This window comes from Melitaea cinxia, chromosome 1 (genome assembly GCF_905220565.1).
Source record: "Melitaea cinxia chromosome 1, ilMelCinx1.1, whole genome shotgun sequence".
NCBI classification, from domain to species: domain Eukaryota; kingdom Metazoa; phylum Arthropoda; class Insecta; order Lepidoptera; family Nymphalidae; genus Melitaea; species Melitaea cinxia.
Genome location: NC_059394.1, coordinates 8,319,390 through 8,327,190, shown reverse-complemented (window position 1 = coordinate 8,327,190; position 7,801 = coordinate 8,319,390).

The window sequence follows — 7,801 nt, the reverse complement described above, 5'->3', positions numbered from 1 at the left end:
TCAATTATATCGACAAGTAATACAACGTAGGTAGACGAAAAAAATTAACAAACGCACTAGTCGTCGCTACAATTTTCGAGGGTTTCCCTCGATTTCTCTGGGATTCCACCATCAAATCCTGGTTCCCTTATCATGGTACCACATTTGGAATATCTCCTTTCCAACAAAAAAGGAAAATCGGTTCGTAAATGACGAAGTTATCCTCGAACATACATAAAAATACGAAAATACGGATTGAGTAACCTCCTCCTTTTTTGAAGTCGGTTAAAAAAGTAAAATAGGTAATATATTAAGAATCTTCATAAATTGATTAAATGCTTTATTAGCTTTCAATTGTTACAGACTTTTGTTTAGTTACATATATATTTAGCTATATGACGTACCTACCTAATGAGTTCATTATTATTAATCAAGTATGTTGCCTGCGTTTGTTTATAATATTTTATAGTGCTAAAAGCACGCAGCTGTTTGTTTGTACGCTTAAATGTGCTAATCGAATTTGACTAATTATTTCACACATGTTTGGGTTACTTAGCATAAAATGTTAACATATTTTGCGAATCTTTGAAGTTGTCAGGCCCCGCGAATGAGGAGGAAGATTGATAGGCAAGACAAGATCGGAGATGATTCGAAGTCTGTTAAGGAAAATAGATGATGCTACAGGTACCTACTCAACTTTAATATTAAAAAAATTCTAAAAATTAAATGTGTTAACTACTTCAAATTCGTAAATAGCTTGTTATCCGCCTATGATCATTTTTATCGCCATTTTTAGAATTCCGCATGCTTTATGTTCCAACCCTGTAATTTTCAATAGTCACAATCTGTAACAAGTTGAATTTTTAGAAATGTATTTAAAAGTCACTAGAAATTTTCATAGAATATGATGTATCATTTATTAGATACCTACTGTAGATGTTTTAAAGAAAAATAATCAGAATACAAATTAAAAGAAAAAAAAAATTCAGTATAAAATAATTCTGGTTTGTTTAATATAATTGATAGTATAAAATCGTCCGCGTGTGAATCCGACTCTAGCCTCTCTTGGGCATTTTCATTCGAGGAATGTAGGTAAGTTTTCATGGTAGGTACCTATTCATGTTTTTATTAGCATAGTAAGATTTTTCCTATAAATGTATTACATAAGTTACGAGATAATTAAACGTGGGAGAGATCTTTAACGTGGGTTGTCAGCAAATCAAAGAAAATATGAGTCAATAGTGTTACGTAGGTAGATCCGTTCAATATTTATAAATATTCTTTATTGTAGGATACCCTTCAAAAAATTATAAAAGTTTTTCGCAGTTTGCCAGCTAATAGTTATTTTTAAAAAGGTATAAATTCAGTAGTAGGTAAATTTTTGTTGCATATTTAACACCCAAATAGTAATAGGTATCGCTTCTGATTAATAAATCAGTCTGTGAGGTTCCACTACTGGGCAAAGGATTCTTTCTCCCTTAAGATAAAAGGTCGGAGCTTAATCCATGGCCCTCAGCTGCGGGCTGGCAACTCAACCTGCTTAACAGCGGGGTGGCAAATATTTCCCTACCACGAGAAACGATCGATATCACTATATTATTGATACCCAATAACATCACGTAGACGTAAAAGAAATTACAAATAATAGTCTTCTGTTATCATATTTTTTTTATAAATCGTATCTTCGTAAGATAAACGGCGATAAGAAATATCGTGGGTGAAAATAGTTTAGTTAGTTGTGGAATGGTTAGTGTATGGACTGCAACCGAATATTTGGTCTTTTGGCTTATTGTCGCTGTGCACGTATAAATCTGTTATTTTAATTTTATCAAAATGATTAATAAATTACTAATTACTGCATACATAGTAGTATTACATAACAATAGTAGATATTTCTATTTTTGGTAATCTATTAACTCAATGATGTCATTACAATATTTCGTCATAATGTTGTCATTATTATTAAAATGAACTTTTTTGTTTGAATTTATAGTTTATCCAAACATAGAATTTATTATTAAGAGCCATTTCACAATTTTACGCTCTGCAAGTTTAGGTAAATTTGGTCGCATCGCGCGAGTCGTACGAGCCGCGTGATCTTTGTGCTAGTACGTATAGTGTGACAACCAAAAGACCATCGTGATCATTTTCTGATGTATAATAAAAATTATAACTATGGTATAAAATGTTTTTTACATAATTAATTTGTTAAAAATTTCAAGTATGTTATATAACAACAGTCAATAAATTTAAAATAAAATTAAAAAAAATCAATTTTATGAAACAATTTTTTTAAATTGATTTAGTTTTTTCAGTTTACGAATGAATCTAATATTTACGATATGAATAAAAAAGCATTTAATGACATCGACACCGACAAACATATTAATTAACAAATAACAAGACAAACAGATTGAAATGCCTATTTGTATTGATAGTGTGAGAAAAGAAAATTAAATTATACATTTGTTTACAGAAATTATCATTATATTTTACAGTCATTTTCGTAATATGTTTATTTTATTATGAAAGTATCAAATGCGTTTTATCCGCTATAACAACAGGCGCTTGGCGCGTGTGAGCGAAAGAGACGGCTGCGCAGAATTTGGCGTGGACCTTACCTCTAAGAGCGCAAGCGCTCGACTGATTTACCGGGCTTGATGCGTGGCAATATATACTATCTTTTTATTATTTAATATAAAATGTATTAAAAATAATTACATCTTTCAATTATTTTTTTTGTATTCCTTAATGATGTAAGTTTACTTTGATGAAGATAGTTCGTTAAAATTTCTTAGTTTTCTAAGAGAAATGTCGCTTTAAAAATTGTACTTATTTGGAAAATATTCGTAACTTTAAATTTTTTTTATCGTTTAATAGAGATACAAATGGAATAAAAATCTATGATAGTGGACAACAAAATTATATTCCACATATAATGATATTTTTTTAAAATGGTTTCAACGTAGAGGTTATTGAAAAGTAGGACTTCAAAGTATACATTGCGACCGTTTACCCAGGGAGGAGGCTGATGAAAAGGTTAATAATTTTATACACATAATATGAATCAAAATTCTGATCTGACTATGGACTACAACAAAGGTTGCTCTATTATATTTCAAGAATATAAATTACATTATTGCATCCAACACTGAGATTAACGACGTCAAAATATTACAATTTCGCGGATTGTTACCGATTTTTGTGAAATGGCTCTTAAGATAGATTAGCGGACTTGGGAGTTTCGGAATAGGGGAGCTAGGTATACTATTAAAGTTTGCGAGTATACCTCGGATACATTAAAATGTGTCAAATCAAAGCCTGGGGCATGACCGGACTAGACAGCAAAATAAGGTCGGATAAGCTAAAATTCAGATACTTACTGAACGTCTGTTCCAATCTTCTCTTTACTTTAAAAAAATCCTGATATAGATTACAGATTTGCCAAGCACTTAGTACCGTAAAAAAATGTCTCTGAGCAACACTTTAATAAGCATCCTTACTTTTTAACTTGTGTGATAATTTGTTTCTTATATGCAGGATAAACTTTATCCACCACCAGCGAAATCTTCGCTTATGAGCCATTCACAATTTTTCGCTCTGCAAGTTTAGGTAAATTTGGTCACATCGCGCGAATTGTAGGAGCTGCACGATCTTTGTGCTACTTGGTATAGTGTGACAACCAAAAAACCATCTTGGTCTTTTTTAATGTATTATAAAAATTAATAACTATGGTATAAAATGTTTTTTACATAATGAATTTGTTAAAAATTTCAAGTCAATAAGTTCAAAATAAAAATAAAAAATCAATTTTATAAAACAATTTTTTTTTAATGATTTAGTTTTTTGAGTTTACGAATGAATTTAATATTTACGATATAAATAAAATATAATTTTATTATGCCCCAGAAAATCTGAGTGTGAATGTGAGTTGCATAGTTATGCATGCAAGTAGATAATCAAATTTTGCCGGATTTAATTTTTTTATAAACTCAATGACACCGACAAACATATTAATTAACAAAATTAACAAGACAAACATGTTTAAATGCCTATTTGTATTGATAATGTGAGAAAATAAAATTAAATTATACATTTGCCAACAGAAATTATCATTATATTATTTTATAGTAATTTTCGCCCATTTTTTTATTTTCATGAAAGTATCAAATGCGGTTTATCACACTATAACAACATCAGGCGCTTGGCAAGTGTGAGCGAAAGAGAAGAATTTGGCGTTGATTTACTGGGTTTGAAGCGTTGTATTATATACTATCTTTTTATTTTCAATATAAAAGGTATTAAAAAAATTTAATATATTAATTTTTTTTTATGTTCCTAAATGATGTTAGTTTACTTTGGTATAGATAGTTTCTTAAAATTTGTTTGTTTTCTAAGAAAAATATCGCTTTTAAAATTGTATTATTTGGAAAATATTTTAAATTTAAAATTTTATTACGAATTAACGGATATACAAATGGAAAAAAATCTGTATTATGTATCAACAAAAACATATTCCACATATTATCATATTTTTTTATACAGCTTTTAGATAGAGGTTATAGAAAAATAGCACTTCAAATTATACATTCCGACCGTTTACCCAGGGAGACGGCTGATGAAAAGGTTAATAATTTTGTACACACAATATAAATCTAATATCTAAGATTTTATTTTTGTGTTACCCACATTAGGAATTCTAAACATTTTTGAATATCATATCAAAAATTGACCGCTCCAGCGGGGTTCGAACCCGCGTCTCCGACGTACCGTGTCGGCGCTCTAGCCAATTAAGCTATGGAACGATGCACCCGCTCGAGCGAAATTTTCGATATGATAATTTTTAATTTCGGTTTAAGCGAACCGTGGCGCCGTCTATAGTGAGCTCTTTACAGAAACCCGTAACTATTCAAAGTTTCATATTACAATGAAAATCTTTGACAGGAGACGACACCGTGCTATTTTTAATATCTAAGATTTTATTTTTGTGTTACCCACATTAGGAATTCTAAACATTTTTGAATATCATATCAAAAATTGACCGCTCCAGCGGGGTTCGAACCCGCGTCTCCGACGTACCGTGTCGGCGCTCTAGCCAATTAAGATATGGAACGGTTCGCTTAAACCGAAATTAAAAATTATCATATCGAAAATTTCGCTCGAGCGGGTGCATCGTTCCATAGCTTAATTGGCTAAAGCGCCGACACGGTACGTCGGAGACGCGGGTTCGAACCCCGCTGGAGCGGTCAATTTTTGATATGATATTCAAAAATGTTTAGAATTCCTAATGTGGGTAACACAAAAATAAAATCTTAGATATTAAAAATAGCACGGTGTCGTCTCCTGTCAAAGATTTTCATTGTAATATGAAACTTTGAATAGTTACGGGTTTCTGTAAAGAGCTCACTATAGACGGCGCCACGGTTCGCTTAAACCGAAATTAAAAATTATCATATCGAAAATTTCGCTCGAGCGGGTGCATCGTTCCATAGCTTAATTGGCTAGAGCGCCGACACGGTACGTCGGAGACGCGGGTTCGAACCCCGCTGGAGCGGTCAATTTTTGATATGATATTCAAAATGTTTAATATAAATCTACATCTGCTCATCCATTATCTACTACAACAAAGGTTGCTCTATTATATTTCAAAAATATAAATTACATTATTGCATCCAATACTGAAAATAACGACGTCAAAATATTAAAATTTCGCAGATTGTTACCGATTTTTGTGAAATAGCTGTATATAATATTATTTAAAATGAAACAAGCACCGAAGGCCTGAGAGCAGTGACGTAGCGTGGAATTTCCCCACCCGACTGGAAATTTGATCTCCCCTCCTCTTATATTTAAATTATTAGTTTAACCTAGCTATTCATACCCATGCGAATAATTCGCACTATATAAGTATATTAATTATCATTTTACAAAACTATAATTGTGTTTGCTCGCAAACGAAAAAAAACCGACTTCAATTACATCGACGAGTAATACAACGTAGATCGACGAAAAAATAGTCAAGTAACTACGCGTTATCAAAGATTACTCAAAAAGTAATTATCAGATCTCGATAAAATTTATATGTGACCACATGATAAACACCAGCTTTCGATTAAATTAAAAATTATCCAAATCGGTATACCCAGTAAAAAGTTATTGCGGATTTTCGAGAGTTTCCCTCGATTTATCTGGGATCCCTTCAGCAGATTCTTATCACGGTACCAAACTAGGGATATCTTCTTTCCAACAAAAAAAGAATTATCAAAATCGGTACATCTAGTAGAAAGTTATGCGGTATAATACAACGTAGGTCGACGAAAAAAGCGTCAAGTAAAAACGCATTATTAGATATAACTCGAAAAGTGGTTGTTAGATCTCAAATAAATTTAAATGGGACCAATTGGCACACACCACCTTTCTATTAAAACAAAATTTGTCGAAATCGGTCGACCCGGTCAAAAGTTCTGATGTAACATACATAAAAAAAAATACAGTCGAATTGAGAACCTCCTCCTTTTTTGGAAGCCGGTTAAAAAAAAGTATTCATACGTAAGTTGATTTGAAATTGAACAAAAAATTTACCGACCGTCAATTATGTTGACGTTGTTTCAAAATTAAAGCCATATAATTTTAATAATTAATTAATTTACAAAAACATAAGCAATAATAAAATTTTTTGTTGTTGATGCCGGTGGAGTAAGCAATTATATCTATAAAATGATATATAATTTATGTGGAGTAAATGTGGTATTTTTCCTAAAAAGGGAGGCAAACATCCTAACCTTAGCGTATTAATATATATGATATTTTATTCAACGAAAATAATTCTACGTCACATTAAATTATAACTTATTGAAAGCCAAAATAGACTATACCATTTCTTTGCTGAATAGATAGCTAATCGTAATAAATACGTCTAAATAGATTTCTGTTTACAGCGTTTTACGTTTGTACTCCTTTGTGTTATGATTATATGTGAGCTGCTGGTAGACCTACAAATGAGGAATATTTCAAACATGCATTGTTTTTTTTTGACATGACAAGGTTTAATAAATCGATGAACGCCGACTGCATGCACGAAAAAGGATGACTCGTTGTCCCTTTACGCTCATTGTACGCTTACGCCGCAACTATCTCTCTTCGACTCGATTGGCCTATGAGTCTGAGGAAATGTTCTGTTATGATGTTGTCACGTTTAACTATCGTCCGTAAACCAACTTTACAGACAGCAAATTTTTTAGGGTTCCGTACCCAAAGGGTAAAAATGGAACCCTATTATTAAGACTTCGCTGCCTGTCTATCCGTCCGTCCGTCTGTCCACCAGGCTGTATCTCAAGAACCGCGATATCTAGACCGTTGAAATTTTTACAAATTATGCATTTTTGTTGCAGCTATAACAATAAATACTAAAAACAAAATATATATTGAAGGGGCAGGGGGGTATTTTCATACAAAAAACGCCATTTTCGGCCTATTTTTGCTCGATATCTAATACTATTAAACGAGCAATTCTTGTATAATATATAATCTGAATCTTGGAAACGGCTACAACGATTTTCATGAAATTTTAAATGCAGGTGATTTCTGGGACGATAAATCGATCTAGTTAGAATTCATTTTTAGAAAATATCGTTTTATCCCTGTTTTTAGGCCATGAAAAAATGGTTACAATATCGTTAGAATACTAAGGTAAATGTCGCAATTGTCAATACAGTTGTAATAGCTCAGGTTGGGAAATCGGCCGATTGGGATCGACCGAGAAGACCACGGTTCAAATCGCCATGCCTCCAGATCGATTATTTTTTTCCTTTTTTTTTCGAAT